The 19,109-nt window shown below is 47.7% G+C and overlaps 1 long non-coding RNA gene across 4 annotated transcripts in view; it reads right to left on the reverse strand.

Moving 5' to 3' along the window:
- Positions 1 to 2,461: 2,461 nt before the first annotated feature.
- Positions 2,462 to 19,109, reverse strand: part of LOC309625969 — a 33,726-nt gene continuing 17,078 nt past the window's right edge. For all 4 annotated transcript variants that reach the window (XR_014242850.1, XR_014242851.1, XR_014242852.1 and 1 more), the window contains one exon: positions 2,462 to 13,486. This is a non-coding gene — a long non-coding RNA (uncharacterized lncRNA). The remainder of the gene's footprint in view (positions 13,487 to 19,109) is intronic.

Genomic DNA, 19,109 nt, shown 5'->3' on the forward strand with positions numbered 1-19,109 from the left:
AGAAACACCCTCACAGACACACCCAGAGATAACATTTCACCAGCTGTCTGGGAGTCCATCAGCCCTGTCAAGTTGACACATTAAATTAACTGTCACGATATGTTAAACTCCTAATACAAGAGAAATAGGATAGGCATAATACAGACAGTACAATGAGAGTATGATGTAGACACATAGTAGTTGCATTATTTTTAATGAATTCATTAATTTAACAAACATATGGAGGCCCCTGTGTAAGCCATGGCTCAATTCACAAAGAGAAAAACAGCAAAACACCACGAGTAAATTATGAGCAGTTATGGGGACATTCTTACATGTTTCTGTAACTGGCTTGGTCTTGATTTGACCTTTCAAATGTAAAAGGGAATTTTATTGTTCATCTGTGTGTCCAGTAACTCAGTAAAGTTCAGCAGTCCCATGACTATGGCCAAGACGAGCCACAGAAGTCGGCCATCTCAAGCCTGTCCCGCAGCGAGGGTGACCACTCAGAACTGCTGGACTGGCTTTCCTCTGACTTCAGTTTTTTACCCAGAAGATGGAATAGACAGGACGTAGCTGAGTGGGGGACATAGGCAACTTCAGAAGGTGACCACGCCCAATCTCAGAGGCATAGCAGACAGCACTGTCTGTGCTGTGAAGGGCACCCTGGTTTACTTCCCAGGTCACTGTCACTCAGATTAACACTGAACTTCCCCTCCTGAGTGAGGGCTGTGGAAACCTGGTCTCATGCTCAGTGAACTCAATGTGAAGTGTTTTAAAGTGTCATCTCCATGTCATTTGCACAGAAACACAAAATGCAAAATATACCAAATTGTTTTCCTTCTGACCATTTGAGTCAAAAGAATGCAAAAATAAATGCTTTCCCCCCACCTTTATTGAGGTATAACTGAAAAATAAAACTGCATATATTTAAAGTGTAGAATGTGATGATTTGATATACGTACACACTGTGAAATGATCACCACAATTAAATTAATTAACACAACTGTCACCTCATGTAGTTACCAGTTTTTTTTTATTGGTGAGAACATTCATGATCTACTCTCTTAGCAAATTTCAGGTACACAACACAGTATTGTTCACTGCAGTCACCATGCTGTACATTCGATCCCTGGACTTACTCATCCAATAAGGGAAGTGGGTGCCCTGTGCCTGGCACCTCCCCACTTTCCCACCCCCAGCCCCAGCTCTGAGCTCCACTGCTTCAGATCCCACATGTAAGTGACACCATGGGCTCTTTGTCTCTCTGTGTCTGGTTTATTTCACCCAGCATCCATTCTCCAGGTCCATCCATGCAGAAGTTAATGTTTCACAAAAGCACTCTCACATTCGGGGTTTTGTTCCACACAAAGTTCTGCGTTTGCGTGTGCTTTGTGTGTTGGCCAGTGGGTGAGCCCTCTCCTCACTGGGATTCCTGGTCCTCTAAGCTCAGGCACCTGGGGCTCCGGCACTGACTCATCCCTCAGGGTCTGGGGTCTTCGTGCGACTTTCCTGCAGGCTGGTGAGGCACCTGGCAGCCTCAGCGCAGAGGGGATGCACCTCCACCCTCTGATATAAAGCGCATCACTAACTTCTGAGGGTCCTGTAAACAAGACAAGGACATACCGAGTACAGTGGCCCTGAAGGTGCAGGGCTACTGATGTTACTACGGCAGAGATGCGGCCAGAGGAAGGCAGCAGGGATGCTGGCTGTCCTGGGATGCATCTTGCCTGAATTCCAAAGCCCGCTTTTCAGCCTGGTTTGCACTATTCCGTGCCTACCTTGAGACTTCCAGTTGTCTCGTGAGGCATGGACAGACTCGCGGCCATGCCCTCCATCCTCCTCTGCTTCCAGCCCTTTCCTCTCCCCTCCACACATGCCCTGCGCTTTCCTGGTCCTCTCAGGAGTCACCCAGAGCCTTGGTACCAAGTCAGAGGAGGCCTGTGCTTTCTCCCTGGCACACATGCCACCACCAGCCATGACGGGGAACAGTCTCACGTGCAGCCTCCTCCAGGTCAGTGTCCCATCTGGAGGCACGTTTCTTAAATTGTGGGTCCTGACCCACTAGGCTCATGAGATCGATTTAGAAAAAAGGAAGGAGGGATGGAGAGATGAAGGAAACAGAATAGAACAGATTTAAGTGCACTGCACATAATAAAGCATCATGTCATGAAGTGTTAAATGGTGTTTGTGTGTGTGTGTGCATGTGCAATGGATCGTGATATAAAATCTAATTAGAAGCGTTTGAGGCCACTGATATATGTGATATATTTCAAGCAACGTATACATAGGGCTCCTACATCTGAATTATTTTTCCTAAAAATAAGAAGGAATTGAGTCCTATATACTATAAAAAATTATGCAAGAATATGTGTTGACATATTTATTTGAGTTACGTTTAAAAATATCAAGCAGGATTTTTTCCATCAACTTCCTTTTCTATCTTTTTTTGTGACAATGTTTATCATCTAATATAAGCAGTGATTTTAATAAGCAGATACACAGCTAGCATGAGTCCCCGCCCGCTGAGCAGCTTCCTAGGGAGGACTCAGGCAGGAGTGTGCAGATTTCAGTCTGTGTAAGATGAACAGGACAACAGATGGGGGAGGGAGAAGAAGGCCAGGTACCCGGCGCGGGGTGGCGAGGTGTGAATCTTGGATCCATTTCCTCCGGGGTGTTTCATGGGTCTGAGCTGCGGGGGGTGGGTGAATGAATGACCTCTTTGCTCTATACTGTTTTCCCTTGACTTGGTTGAATTGCATTTTTTTTCATTATATTCATCCCAGTGATGTGCTGTAAATCTATTCGTACTTTAAGGAAGAACCCTTTCATGACACATTTGCTTGACACAAGCCTGTGATGAGAGCAGCTTGGGAAGATTCGTTCTCCCTGATTTTCTCTTTTCCTCCCGTGAGTGAGCAGCAGTCTGGAGCGGAAGGGAGGAATCGGTGACTCAGCCCATCTTCTGTGTGGCTCGTGTTCCGTAATCGGCTGGGGCATCTGCTGTTTTCACAGAAGCCGAGTGGAGCCCTGGAGAAAGTGACAGGGTGAGTGTGGAGCCCTAACCCCAGTTGTGGTTTAGGGTTATCATACCTTGATAGTTGCGTGAAAAACAGTTTTTGCTTCCCGAAGATTCAGTGTTTATTTCAAAAATTACGATCCCGCTGGAGGAATAAACATTTTCTTATACAATTCTTTAATTCATGGTTTCTCATCTTTGCGTATGAGAGCCCCAGAGCAAAATACTTTACCAAAAAAGGGTAAAATCAACATCGCAGTTGCAATTATAAGATCTGTAAAGGACACAGTTTCCTAGTGGATAATAAGGGAATGATGATGTCAATTATCATTTATTTGAGTGATTCGACGCAAGTTCCCTGAAATAGCAAACCTGGCTCAGTCGTGTAAAGCAGGATATTTTTGGCCTGAAACCTCTCAGAAATACAAATATTTTGTAAGGTGAGGTCCAGCCTAACAGACTTGTTTCTCATGACTTATATTCATGTGAAATAGAATGTCTTGTGACATATAAGAAATCAAGTACTTTAGGATTAAACCCAAGCAACATAAATTACAAAAACAGAGGCGGTTTATAGGGGTATAAGTGATGTTAGCTTTGGTAAGTCACGTGCATTTACTGGCTGGATTTAATTTTCTAAAACGACATAGAGGTGCTTAATTCTTGGTCATGTTTCTTAGAGAAATTTAGTTAAAAAGTGCAACTGCGTTCTTGCTCTTTGTTCCTACTTTCAGTTAACCTCTTCCAGGAGCCGATCTGTATCAGGTGTAAACATTAGGACATGTGCAGCGATCAACAGCAACTGGACGATGGGCTGAGATTCTGAAATGACCGAAGTAGCTATTTTAGCACTGCGAATCTAAAGGCATCCTCGCTGCAGAGGTCTGGTCACAGGAGTCCATGGTCTCAGCGACTGGAGGCTAAGAACCTTGTTGGTACAGTAACCAACTTAACATCAGGTTTTTACGTTCTCCATACTGTTATGTATGCCGTGTCTCCGTATTTGAAAAGGAGTACTTGGTTCTCGAATTGAGGCAAAGGTCAGACTGTGCTCTGCGAGCTGGATGCTTCACAGTCACTGTATCACCTTTGCTGGGAGCCTGGTGTGCTACCAAGGTGACGAGCTCGTCAGCAAGGCTTCAGGTCCTAATTTTCTGCTCAACACCGGGTAAGGGCCGAAACCTCACACAGCTGTTGCTAGGGCAACAGACATAATGAGGACAGTGTCAACCAGACTCTGAAAATGTCTCTGCCCAGGAGACAGCGTCGTAAAGCTTTGTACTGTCAGTTCTTCACGCAGGAGCAACATGAACTGAGCGTTCTGTCCTCATCTGATCCTACGAAGGTCAGGTGCATGTCCTCCTTTTATTCACAAGGAAACTGATGCCCAGAGGTTTCGTGTCTTTGGCAAAAGCAGAGACGGAGGTAAGTCCACTCTGACAGGACCCCCAGTGTTCCCCAGTGGCGTGGGCAACGCACAGTCAGGCAGCAAGGCCCCCAGCACAGCCGAGCAGCTGGAGGGCGGACCAGCAAGGCGATGGCTCTTTCCACCAAGCTCTGCTGGTTCTGGTGCTTGTGACTGTGCATGTCACTAGGGGGAGCATGCAAAGGAAAGAAAGAAGCATCATTTACCGTATTTCTCCACCCAAACTACCTGCACCCCCATTCTTCTAGGCTCCTAAAGCTCCCACCACCTTGTGCTAATGTCCGCTCCCTCGTCTCCTCGTGGACCATGTCCTGGACCTGCTCTCTCCTCCCTCCAGACCATCTTGGGGCTGCCTAGGTCCCCACGCCACTCAGGCAGCCCCATGGCTTCCTCTGCTCTTGATTCCAACGCTCAAACCACAACGGGCGTGGAGACTCTTCAGTGGGGATGGTTCCACCATTTGGAAGGTTTGGAAGCAACCGGCTGTTTCCCAGTCCTGCTAAACCTGATGCAGGAGTGGCTGGCAGGGCCAGGACGGACCTGTCTGTTCCTGCTGGAAACACAACCAACTGCGAGAAGATGCCACCAACTGCAATGGTTTCTAAAGCTCGGGATGCAAACCTTTTCCCCCTTCTTTTGAAGATTTTTATGTAATTCTGTCTCTTAGTCCGGTGGCCACCATCATCTGCCATTCAAATCTCACTTCCTGAAGCCCGCGCATCTGTTTACATGGCAACATGAATGTGGCCGACACGTCAGGAGCCCATGTACCCCGAAGGCACTCAGGCCCTGTGCATTCCCCACCTCACACAAGTTGCCTCCAATACTGCCTGGTTTGCCCACTGTTTTGATTTTTCTTACTCATACTTGGGAATTTGATGACATCTTTAACAGCATGGTTTAATTCTTGCTTTGTTCGACTTTAAATTTTCATAAACGCTGAAGTTATATTTTTCATAGATATTTACAAAAGCCTACAAAATATATCAAATCAGATCCCTAAATATGAGGTCTCCTGAGTGTACAAACTAAGTTGATCTTAATGCACAACCAGAATTTAAATCTTGTATTTCTTCTAAATAATGAAAAATTCTTTGTCAATCCATATTTTTACCTTTTTATATATCTCTGTGCCACATACCCGAAAGAAAACATATGCAAAATAGAAAGTAAAATTTAGAATTCCAATTGTCATTGAAGGAAATGTAAAGAAGGACTCCACAGCTGCCCCGCTGCCCCCTTTCTCCTGCATTGGACACCTTAGTGTCTACGGCCAAGTGACGGCTCCTCGCAGGTTAGGTAGTCTTCACTGTTACAGTACAGTCGTTTGCAAAGTCACAACATTATCTTGATAGAAAATGCACACTTTTCTTTGTCCTTTCTTAGTGTTCACTTCAATTCTATTTATGCTAAACAAACTGAGACACTTCAAATTTGCAAATAGTATTGTTGGGATTCAGTCTTTAACTTCTCTCTCAGAAGCAGCTTTCTGTTACATTTCTGCTGAAAGTATCCTCCACCTTCTCAGGCTGAGCACAGTCACGCCCCATGTGGGAATTTCAGCTGGCGGATCAGGAGAGACTCAACCAGAAGGTACACATGACAGAAGGAAAAATTCCCAGTCCATAAGAATGTTCATAGGGCTTCCCTGGTGGCACAGTGGTTGAGAATCTGCCTGCCAATGCAGGGGACACGGGTTCGAGCCCTGGTCTGGGAAGATCCCACATGCCGCGGAGCAGCTGGGCCCGTGAGCCACAATTACTGAGCCTGCGCGTCTGGAGCCTGTGCTCCGCAACAAGAGAGGCCGCGACAGTGAGAGGCCCGCGCACCGCGATGAAGAGTGGCCCCCACTTGCCGCAACTGGAGAAAGCCCTCGCACAGAAACGAAGACCCAACACAGCCATAAATAAATAAATAAATAAAATTAAAAAAAAAAAAAAAGAATGTTCATAAGCCCTTCATTAAAAATAGCATATCTAAAACAGTGAGAGTGACGTGAGATGCCTTCACGTGCAGTGATCTTTCTGACAAAAAAAAATCTTCAGCCATCAATGACAACTTGCTTAAAAATATCTGTAGTGTTTTCTTTTTTTAAAAAAGTTATGTTACACTAGCAGAATGGCCATCGTTAAAAAGTCTACAAATAACAAATGCTGGAGAGGGTGTGGAGAAAAGGGAACTCTCTTGCACTGTTGGTGGGAATGTAAATTGATACAGCCACTATGGAGAACAGTAACCACTGTGGAGGTTCCTTAAAAAACTAAAAATGGAGTTGCCATATGATCCAGCAATCCCACTCCTGGGCATATACCTGGAGAAAACCATAATTTGAAAAGATACATGCACCCCAGTGTTCATAGCAGCACTGTTTACAATAGCCAAGACGTGGAAGCAACCTAAGTGTCTATCAACAGATGAAAAAGAAGATGTGGTATATATATATATATATATATATATATATATATATATATATATACATACACACACACACAAACATATACACACAATGGAATACTACTCAGCCCTAAAAAAGAATGAAATAATGCCATTTGCAGCAACATGGATGGACCTAGAAATGATCATACTAAGTAAAGTAAGTCAGTCATTTATATGAATAAATGATAAGGACTCTAAAATGATGATACAAATGAACTTATTTACAAAACAGAAACAGACTCACAGACAGAAAACAAACTTATGGTTGCCAAAGGGGAAAGGGGGTGGGGGAGGGATAAATCAGGAGTTTGGGATTAACACATACACACTACTATATATAAAATAGGTAAACAACAAGGATTTACTGTATAGCACAGGGAACTATATTCAATATCTTGTAATAACCTATAATGGAAAAGAATATGAAAAAGAATATATATGTATTTGTATAACTGAACCACTTTGCTGTACACCTGAAACTAACACAACATAGTAAATCAACTACACTTCAATAAAAAATAAAATAAAAAGTTATTTTAAAGAGAACTATTGGTCTGTTTTCTTTTTGTATCAGCTTATATTTGGGGATAACAGCTTTAACATCTGTGATTAGTATTGAGGACTTAAAACTTCTTATTTGAATTGTTGCTGACATCTTTCCTTATGAATACCTATGGTCACGCCACGGAGCAGGAATGAATGTTGTTGCTCAAGTAACACACCTGTCTATCTATCTATCTATCTATCTATCATCTATCTATCTAATCATCTATTATCTGTTGATCAATGATCTCTCTGTTTTCTCTATCATCTATCATCTATGTGTCTATTATGTATCTATCTCTGTCATCTGTTGTCTGTTACATTGTGTCTATCATCTGTCTGTCACCTATTATCTATCATCTATTTATCATCTCTCTCTATATCTAATCTATCATCTATTATCCATGTGTCCATCATCTATCCCTATTAACTATCTATCGAATCTATCATCATTCTACCTACCATTTTTATCTAATCTACTGTTTTCTTATTTATTAATCTACCCATGCACCCAGCTCATCACTTTTTTGTGCTACAGAGAATTTGGTTCCTTTACCTCTTCATTTACAGTGAGGAAGCAGAACGTGAAAGAAAGCTGGCAGGTAAGTGCTGAAGCTTGCACAGCTAGGATTGTAATCAAGGTCTCTGAGCTCAATCATGCCACTTTTCATCAAATCAAATAAAATGAGTACTTCTGTTTTTCGGAAACAAAAACCCAAAACTTTGATTTTCAGTAGGCTACATGTAGATAATGAAGGTCCGCAGTCCTCTTCCCATATTAAGGGATGTGATTTGGAATGGAGAAGCAATGGTCAACTCTTAGCTGAAAATTTTTTTAAAAAATGCTAAAAGAACGGTATCCTTTATTGTTCCAAGCATGTACTTTTATCATCAGATTGCCTGCCTACTCACTGCTGGTTACACAGAACAATCCCTTTTGCCTCTTTTATTATCTTCTATTATTTTTTAAAGGGGTCAAAAGTTATTTAGCAATTTATTCCTTAAAAGAAAGTTTCACTCTATTCTACTCTCACTGAGTTTTTAAAATGATTTTGCAACATTTCCTGTTGCTTATGGATTGACAGCAGGAGTCAACAAACATGCATGCCTCCTGCTCAGTGACAAAGATGGATACTTTATGCAATTAACCAAAGGACACAAATATTTACTCAGAAGGCCTGATCTTGCAGGCAGGAACAGACGCTCCCTCCTTCTTGGCAGCTCCTGTGGCCTCAGAATCTGGGGCTGAGACGCTTCCTCTGTCCACGCGAGGTGAACAGGCCAAAGCTGAGCGCAGTTCTTGTGGCCAAAACGCCCTTGGAAGTGCAGCCTGGGCAAACGTTCAGGAAAGCAGCGCAGGGCGCGCTGGCTTCTGCTGGCGGCCTCGCTGGGGACGCTGTGTTTTCCACTTTCTCGAGTTCAACCGGGCTCTGGGCAGGGCCTCGGGGGTGGGGGGAAGCCTGTTCCTGCGCCCCAGAAAACCATCCCCGAGGCCAGTCCTGCCTCCCACCTCATGTCCTTTCCGGCACATCGTTCTGAGGAGCAAATCCATTCCCTGCCACCTGGAACGTCTTGCCTTCTTGGTAGATTGTACTTCCCGACATTTTGTAATTAAAAAAAAAAAAAATCCTGTTTATAAGGGGGGGCCCTTAGGAAGGGTGGTTTCTCAAGGCCTCTCCCCAGGGAGAGCCTTTCCTCCTGGCCCGGGAGAGGCAGGATGGCTCGGGCCGAGGTGCTCTCAGCAACCTGACGTTGTCCCCAGCACCACGGCTAGAGGTCTATTTCTGAAATGACCCCAATGGGCTGATTTTTATTTGATGTCACTGGAAACACTTGCAGTCAATACTGGGTTTTTTTAGCAAACTTTCACTCTATCTTTAAAACTGAGGTGACTCTCTCAGTCTGAGGGAATTTGTGTGTGTGTAAGGAATGGCTTCACTTCTGCATTTTCTCTCTGTATTCAGTATAGTCTATATTTGTAAGGTGGTTTTTCTGTCTATTTCTCTTCCTGGTAATTTTGGGAGAAAGAGGAAAACATCTTCCACCAAAATCCAGGTGAGAGAAGGGAGGTGAGACTTTCCTGAGGACACGGGGCCCCAGGGCCGAGGGGGGTCACTTTCCGGGTCTTCCTCACCCCCCTCCCACTGCTCCGTTCTCCAGGCATCTGTTACTATGGTTACTCCTTGTCTACCGGCGTCGGGAGATGGAAGATGTGAGAGAAAACTTTAATTTCTGTTTCACCGCATTTTCCATATTAATGAAGCACAGGTGAGCATCCTTCCCTGTTGCCAACTGGACCATGCCTTCTCGGGATGGGGCTCAGTCTCCAGAGGTGAATTCTGTGGAAGGAGGGGTCTGAAAGTGTCCTTTCAAACTACACGTTCTGGCAGGAGCAGTGGGAGGGTGGGAGCGTCTGCAGCACAGCGTTTGCCAGAACAACGTTAACAGTAAATGTGCGTCACAGTGACGTTCACGACTCCACTTTCTCGCCCATCTGTAAAGCAGCCTTCGGGCGGGAGGCGCCTCCCTGGCCCAGCCATCCTGGCTCACCGCATGGATCCCTCCCTCACGTGCAGGCTGTTCCAGGAACACCCGTGGCCTCTGCACGCACAGCCCTCTCACTCACCGTCTAGCCCAGCGCACCCGGAGGAAGGACGGCGCCAGGATCCTGGGCCAGTAAGTGAAGCAGACCCATCTCCCACCTCCGGGCTTGAGGGTTAGCTCCTTCTGTTCCAGTGCACTTCTCCTGTCCTCGCATTGTGCTCTCAGCAGTCCCAGAGAGATTAGCATCCCAGAGAGAACAAGTAAAATCTCTCCTCTTAGAGTTCAGAGGATGTTTTGGAGGAAGTGAGGCAGCAGCTTATTTCATGGATAAGAACCAGTGAGCATGCTGCTTTGGGTCTGAGCTCGTCCCCTGGTCCATGGTCTCCTTCCTACCGTGGACGTCAAGGGGAGTCCCCGATAGACCATAGGTTCCAGGAGGAAGTGGCCCTGCTGAGGTTACTGGTCCTGCTACGAGTTATGCGTCCTGAGTGGACCAAAATTTGCACTAAAAAGACTCTCTTCTCCATGTAATCCATCCCTTAGCCCTACCTGCCTGTAGAATTAATTTACACCCACATCCTTTATCATTCAATTAAAATAACCAGCGACTGCACAGGACTCGGGGCTGCCAGGGAGACGTGTGCGCAGGTGGGCGGGGCTCACAGACGGGGTGCTCTTCTCCTATTAGAGCGGCTCTAGGGAAGGAACCGAAAAGAAACCAGCACGGTTGGCTGCGGCTGTGAGCATCTACCTCACACAGCAGCGGCCGTAGGGAGAAGGGGCAGGAGCTGGGTGGAGGGCGCCAGGCTCTGGACGTCAGTCAGAATAAAGCCTTCTTCCTGCTGCTCCGCCTGGATTCTCAAGCTCTGCTTTCAGCGTAATTTCCGAGAGCTCTCTGCCCCGATTCAGTAGTTAAAGGAGATACACCCTAAACCTTGCACCACGGAGGTCGTCTAGAAAACTGACACGGTGTGGATTTGCTCTCCATCATGGCATGAGGTGCCCTGGGATCGTGGGGACGTTCTGGGAGTCCTACTTTATTGAGAGCATGCACAACGGCTGTGTTCCCAGCCAGGACAGATTGCACCTGCTCCTTCCCCAGCACACAGCTCCGTTAGCACGAGTCTCAGGCAGTGCCTGTCCTTCCTCAGCTGCCTGCATGATGCTCGCGATTGAGCAGGTGGGCGGAGGAGACCAGGCTCCCTCCCCTCGCCGACCCACATCCGTGGAGGCCTTGGCCTTGGCTTCTCTGCTCTGTATCATCCCAGGGGACGGAGAGAAGAGAAACCAATCGCTGGCTCACCATCCTCAATGCTTCACCTATGCTCCCGTTTGCCGCGCTCACCATGACTGCAGAGCTGGTTCTACAGACAACAGAGTAAGCCTCATGCCAACCAAGAAGGCCCTGGAAGACTGACCGCCCAGGACTGCAGTCCTGTCTCACTGGAAATCAGTTAACAGGTGGCACCAAGGCAGGACTTTCTCGGGGGGTGGGGCACTTTGTCATCTCCTTCGCAGTTCAGATAAAGTGCTGGCTTCAGAGCCTGCAGGCAGAGCTGCTTGCAGAGAACAGGCCCGCCTCCCGCACACACACCTTACCCTGGTGGTCCCAGGCCTCCTCTCTGCTTTTGGTTCCATCAGAGCCGAGCTCCTGGTGTGTGCTTGGCGCTCATGCAGGTCATTTCATTATGGCAGCCCAGAGATCTGCGGGCCTCCAGCAGGTCACGTGGACGGTGAGGCCGCAGCCTGGGACGGGCTGACCCAGGCCGCTGACGCAGGTGTCTCTCTCACGGTCACTGGGAACATCTAGAAAACACACAAAGTCATGAGGAAGGAAGCAAAGCTCACCCACCGCCCGCAACCCACAAGCAGCCTCTGTTCTGTGACACTGGGGCTTTTCTCTTCCAGACTGTGGTCATTCGTGTACGTTCATATTTAATATAATCTGGTCCACACAACACTGCATGGATTATCTTGTTTTTCACTTGATATTGTAGGGGAGGAAAAAACGGTTTTTCCTACTAGTCTCCTGGGTTCTCTGGCTGGAACCCTGTAAATTGGACTGACGAAAGACAGACTGACAGGAGAAAAACATAACATTTATTTCCTGTAAGTTTTATGTGACACGGGAGCCTCCAAAAGGAAATGAAGACTCAAAGAAATGGTTTAACCTGGGACTTTTTATACTGGGCTTAATGAAGAAAGGTGTGATAGGACAAAGAATCTGAGCTCAGGTGAACTGGTGGGACTTGGCAAGTCCTGTTCATTCAGCTTCCCCTCCGCAACCCTCCATCCTGGAGACAAGGACGCTCCTTTCCTCGGGGTAGAGGGAGGACACCTCTCACATGAGGGTCTCACGACCTGCTTCAGGGGAAGGTCAGAGAGCCCTTCTTGCACCTGCAGTATCTCTCAAAAAGATTTCTTTTTTGATAAGTGAAAACACTCAAGTGTATATTATAACTGTATTGAAGGAAAAGCACAGGGAGCCCCCGGGTGCGTGACGGGGGTTCTGATCCTGACTGGGTGTGTCTGAGGAAGACGGAGGAGATGGCATTTAAACCGACTCCTGGTGGGAGGGGGTGGGTGCAACAGAGTGGCGTTCCAGGCATTCCAGTCTTGGGAATAGCATGGCCATGGCCTTGGGGAAGGGAATGCAGCAGAAAGCCCTGGCTTTGGGCAGAAACCCCTGGCTAGGCTGCTGACGGCCTCTCGTTTCTCCTACTAAACTCTGGCCCACAGGATGCCATGGAAGGGGTTGGATTTGGAGATGCAGTCAAGGGGCAGAGGTCGCTCACAAGTGCAGAGGCCCTGTGGCTAGAAGAACGCATGGTGTCGACAGAGATCCGCCTGGATCGGGAGATGGTTGTGGGAAGAGGGAGGCAGGTCTGCCCCGCTCTGCTCACCCCCGAGTCTCTGAACTTCACTGTGGGAGGGAGGGAACCCTCCGTCTACCCTCTTAGGCTTCTTCCTGGGGACTTGTTAATTAAACTGACAGAAGACAAAGTAACAGGAGAAAATGCGTGCAGATTTTTATTGGTGTTAATACTTTTTACATGCACGGAGGACTTCACAGAAAAGAAGTGAAAACCCAAAGAAGTGGTTAGGCTCAGAGGCTTATATACTATTTTAACAAAAGGCAATAAATTGTGGAGTCATGACCAGACAAAGGAAGGGGGGGTGGGCCTCTAGGGGGAGTAAATTGTGGGAAGGTAAATACAGGGGGAAACTAGTGGAAGATAAGAGTTATTTTAGCAAGGTTTGTTTGTGAAGACTCATTTCAATGCCAACTTTCTGTCTTCTTCGCGGCCCAAACCTCTCCCCACCCAGAGAGGGAATTTATGGCAGTCTCATTTTCAGAAGTTTCTGCCTTTAGTCAGATGAGGGAAGCTCCTGGAAAGCTGCTTTCAGCAGCTGTTGACTCTCAGTCAATCGCCTTCAGCTCAAAATGATCCATGTGCCAAAGTGGTATATCCTGGGGTGCCACGTCCACATTCCCTTCACATCCCAGATGTTGGTCAGTCCATGCAAAGAACCTGGGACTGAAATGAACTACGTGTGCCACTGGGGTCAAGCACAACCTTTCTGGGTCTCAATTTGCTTGACTCTAAATAAACAAGGCAGAATCTAACACAGTTGACCCTTGAACAAAATGAGTTTGAACTGTGGGGTCCACTTACACACGGATTTTTTTCAATAAATACTAGGGCTACATGATCCAAGGTTGGTTGAGTCCACGGACATGGAACCAAGGATACAGAGGCCCAACTGTAAAGTGACAGGTGGATTTCTACTGCTCGGTGGGTGGGTACAGTATGGGGTCCGTGTTGTCCAAGTGTCACCTGGCACTGTTCCTGGCCTTCCTGGTACTGTGGCAACCACCTTACCTATTTTCACAGCCACCTTATGACGAGATAGTCACCATCCTTATTTTCCCAAGAAGGCAGCTGTGCCTTGAGAATCTGCATCCCAGCCGAGGCCCCTGGACAAGCAGCAGGGCTGGCCTGGGAGCCAAGACTGCCCCCAGATCATGTGTTCTGGACCAGAGCGCTGATGAGATTCCCTTTGGGGACTTTGATTCAATCTCAAACTAGAGAGATTCTGGTGGGTTCTCTGTGTGCCAGGTGTCTCAATATGTGGGTGTTTTCAGGCATCATGGCAACCTGGGACAGCAACCTATTTCTCTGTCTTGTTTTCCATCCAAACCTAAATAACAGGACATGAGTCACTCACGAAGATTGGCAGAGAATAAACTCCTCAGAGAGGCAAAACCATGAGTTCAAAACGCTTTTTTTTTTTTAAACAAAGGATAAACTCACAGAGCACACTGGAAAGGTCAAATCTTACAGAGCTAGGCCAATATTTGTTTAACTGCACTAAGTGAAAGATGATTTGGGCGAGGGACCAGGGAGAGAGACCTTTTATTTGATCTGATTTTACACAAACATTTCTGCGCTCAGAGAGGGAGGGAAGGTTCCAGAGCCTTATCACAACCATCACGCAATGTCTGCTCCAAATGTCATGTCTTAGATGCTGACTTACAGCCCACGGTGATAACCCAGGCTTAGTCCGTATCAGATGTGCACAGCTGTGGGCACATACCTGCAGCCCTGCTTAGGTGGCAGTTTTGACTGTTCAAACAAAAGTTTGCAAATAGAGAAGATGTCAATCAAGGCTCTGCAGTGAGGGTTATTTAAAGATTCTTTATAATTATCTGAAGAGAAAAGCTGTCTGTCTTGCATATCGTTCCTTTGGCATGAGCTGGATACAAAGCCACATAAAAAGTTGTCCTGCTCTGAGTGACAGACCTTCAGCGAGGGGCTGACTCTTACATGTTTAAGGGCTGAGATGAAACAAACATGTGTTCGAATGAACCAGATTCAACTGGTCAGAATCATCAATCAGCCCACATGCTCGCTTGTTTGTCACCTTCCACAGTTAGAAGCAAGAACAAAATCTCAAGAAAAATAGGTCATGTTTTGGGCTGATCTCAGAAACCACGTCGAGTGTGTATCCCTGGGTTGGTTCTTCCTAGAATAAACTCCTGCTCTATATTTAATTTAAACGTTGATGAGATTTATATTAGAAAGGATGGCCCAAGATATTGAATGGTCTGCAAACATTAAAGGAATGTTTGATTAGGCTCACTGCCTTCTGTTTATGGTGACAGAATGGAGAAATGAGCTCACATTTTACAAAGAACTTCGAAAGTAGAAGGAAATAATTCAGTAACCCTTATTTAACCAAGGCTATCACTATCTGGAATACCCCACTCTATCAATCTTGTGAGAAATCAGAGCCCACAAGAAAAGCCCTGGAGGCTCCCTAGGACGTTAGGAGGAGGAGGATTCAGAGAAGAAAGAAGAGGAGAGACACGTGAACCAGAGTGAGTGAGGAGTCCGACCCGTGGTGCCTGGTGGTGATCGACGCCTGCGACCCGTCTCGCTCCCGGGCAGGGCTCAGGCTGGGGAGGACGAGACGGCTTAGGGGCCCCTCTGTGCAGCTGCAGTCTGTCCTCAAACCCACGGCTAGACGAGGGCCCCAGCAGCAGCAGTGACTGCACAGCGTGGGAAGCCGTGGGTTTAATTCTTACCACTTGCTCATGTGTGGTCCTGGTGCCAGCAGCACAGGGGACGGAGTGGGGTGTGGGTCCAGTAGTTCTGGACAAGCCCTGTTCTCTCACTCTGAAGACCTCCTGTATCTCCCTCCTAACTAGTAATTCACATCTCTAGTGCACGTACACGAGCCTGGTGCTACGGTACATGCTTCACACCCAGAAGTGTATCTAAAACTCATCTTAACCCCAGGAGGAAAGTCAGCTTAGTTTAGGTAGCTCGCTGAGTTACCGGCAAGATGCTGGTGTAAAGAAGTCCTGAACTACCGTCTCACCCCAGTCCTCTCACCTGATTCTTGTGTGGGTTTAAGATCTACAGTGTGATCCCGGCCTGCAGAGTGATCCCGGCCTGCAGTGATCTGTGGTAGTTACACAGCAGACCACTCCCCCTGGTTAACTGACCAAGTGATGGAGTACATGTTCGCATGCGTTGCCCCTGACCTTCTATTGTTCTGGATACTTCCATAGTCTACTCTGGAAAAGAGAAGAGCTTCCCTAAAAACCATCAGGGCTTATGTCAGCAGCCCTGGGGACACCCCTGGCCTTAGGAGGGCAGACAGTTGTGTCTGTAAGTTCTGGAGGGCTGGGTGACCTGGGACACAGAGAGGGGGCAACTGGCTGACAGGGCAGGAGAAGCTTACAGCAGGCTCAGTTTTCACACATCAGTTCCAGTGAAATCAGGCCGCTGAGTGCACTGTGGCCGTGCTTCTGGTAAATACCACCCATTAACTGAACCCCTAACTCCCAACTTGCCCAAGCTTTTGTTTCTGTGTGTTTGTTTCCCAGATCGATCCCTACAAACCATGCAGACTATTAGGTCCCAGGGGCCATTTATCTTGCTGCCTTTTGGGGAGAAGAGTGTCGTTTTGCGTCCCCTCTGCCACTCGGTCATCTTTTTGTTCTTCCTATTTTGCAATGTGCGGCTGCTACGTAGAACCCAGAGATGACCTGTGACCCGTGGGGCTGCTGGTGTCACCTCCTCTGACCCACGGCTTTAACTGCTTCCTCTGGCTGCTGGGCTTCATGAACCCACACTCTGGGCCTTGCCAAGGCCCCTGCACCCAGTGCTGTTTGGGGGTCACAGAACAATAACAAAACATAGAGTCCTCACCTTTCTCAGAACCTTTCCTTTGCTGATCTTTCAACTCTTCCTCCCCTACAAAGCTTTTCCCAACACAACCGACCCAGAAAACCTAGTTGTCCTCAACGAGGCACAGTTTTCCAGATGGAGCGTAAAGGAAAACTGACCCACACTAATGACACTGGCACCTGGTCTTCACCCCAGGAAGGAAGGCTCCTTCACCTGCTGGCAGCTTCCTGGTAACTTCACGGTCACAGGGCCGTTAGCACCCACTTGTGGTCACACGCCCAGCAATGTCCTGAAAGCCTCAGGGGCCCAGGGTCAGTGGCTCCCAGGGTGGGAGTTTCAAAGGCTGAGTGGTCTTTGTGGACGCATCTGGAAGCACAGACCCGAATCCCTCCTGTGTGTAACTGTCTCTCCTTCTTGCATTGGAGGGAAGAGAAATTTTGAGATGGGCTTCAGGACTCCGTGTGCGTGGTTGTGTTTCTGAGGTGAGGAAGAGATTGGGGGTGCAGCCGAGAGCTCCTCAAACTGTCCCCTCTCCCCTTCTTTAGCCCGAGAGCCTTTCGAGAAAGGGTCACCTTTTGGATTAAGGGTTATTTACATCTAGGATTTGTCACTTTCAAAGCTTTAAAAATTGTAACATAATACTTGCTGAAGATTTTAAAAATCAAATTTCAAAAATTCAAAGTGAAAATTTCATTTCCTCCTTTTGTTTGTTTGTTCTCTCCTACTGTAATCAGTCAGTGTAAATATTCACACATTCATTCAACAGTAGTTACTGGACTCCTACTACACACCAAGAACCGCTGTAGTTGCTGGAGAGGCAGTGGACAAATACGCTGTCTCTGTGGGTCACGCCCAGGGGGTGGCGGTGACGTGCTCACCTGAATATGCCCACTGGGGGCAGCGGGGTTAGACCGGTGGTCTAGGGGAGCGGGGTGGGGGGAGACGGAGCTGCTCAGATGAGGTGGACAGATGGCCCCTCTGACAGGCTGACACTGGACAGTGTACCCATGGAAACACCCTTTGCATTCTGCACATATATCTGCAAACTGACTTTTCTTCCAGAGCAGGACCTGGACCAGAAAGCACCTACGTCTTGTGGTCTTGACTTCACAGACTTGAATCAGGGGTGCAGGAGGTGGGACCTGTCAATCCAGGACAGGAGGTGGACACTGGATGGGTTTCCCTGGGGCTCGTTTTCTGTGGTCCTTCGAGAAGTGAAAACACGGAGACACACGCTAGGCACAAAGCCCCCAGAGAACCTCCTGAAAAGCATCTTTAATCAGAAGTCTGTCCCGCTCGGGGGGGCCTTTCTTCTTCTCTGTGTTAAGTAGCATCCCCTGGATTCTGAATGCGAGCAGGTGAAAACACAGGAGTGGAAATCAGGTTCCAAGCGGCCGTGCGGGGGCCATCGGTCACTCTGCTTCCGCGCCTGACGCGACTTAGCAGGAGTCAATGTGTGCCCTAACTCACTTTACCTACTTCTAAGTCAGCGTCCTTGGCGAGCCTCAGCACAGGCCGCAGGACGACTGACACACGGGATCTGGAGAAATCTCTCCCTTATTAGTGGGGTTCCCATTTCTGCTCGTTCTTCTCAAGCAGATGAACTGTGATTCTGGGGGACAGGGCTGTGGCACGTGGTGCTGGCCTCCCGGCTCCACTGCAGCTGCTGGTGGACAGCGGTCTGTGGCTGGAAGGCCCGTGTGTCCCCGAAGGGCCCAAAGCCGTTTTGTGCTTTAAGGGCCTGTAGCTGAGAACACCCGTGGCAAACAATGTTCACCCCGGACGCTGAATGAGGAGCCGTGGGCCATCAGGGCTGCAGCGAAGAGTACACTGCAAAGCCGCCTGCTACGGACTGAGTGTCTGGGTCCCCCAGATTCATATGTGGAAACCTAACCCCCAAGGTGACGGTGTCAAGGAGGTGATGAGGTCATGAGGGTGGACCCCCACGATGGGATCGGTGCCCTTATAAAGAGACCCCAGAGAGCCCCCTGCCCCTTCCTCCAGGTGAGAAGACACTTCTCTGCACCAGAAGAGAGCCGTCACCAGGACCCACATGCCGGCACCTTGATCTTGGACTCCTGGCCTCCAGAACCGTGAGAAGCACGTGTCTGTTGTTTAAGCCCCCGTCTGTGGGTTCTGGGAGGGCAGACTCGGACAGAGCATCAATAGCACCCGAAATGCCCAGACGACAGGCCTGGGGACCATGGAAGGAAGTTGGTAAATATAAATAATGTAAAATTTTAGAACTGGGAAAATCCATTCTGGGAATACCAAAGAGCTAACAGTAATGTATATGAAATAGAGATTTAGCCACTCTGTATTCATACATGAGGTGGTGGAGGGGGGCACAGAATAAGAATTAATGAAATCCTAAGAATTTCAAGGGAGAAGATTTTCTGCGCTTGCCTGGTGCAGAATATTTCCATCACGCAGTGTTTCTCTCTTCACTTCTGTTAAATCA

The sequence above is a fragment of the Balaenoptera borealis genome (assembly GCF_965194805.1).
Source record: "Balaenoptera borealis genome assembly, chromosome: 3".
Classification (NCBI taxonomy): Eukaryota; Metazoa; Chordata; class Mammalia; order Artiodactyla; family Balaenopteridae; genus Balaenoptera; species Balaenoptera borealis.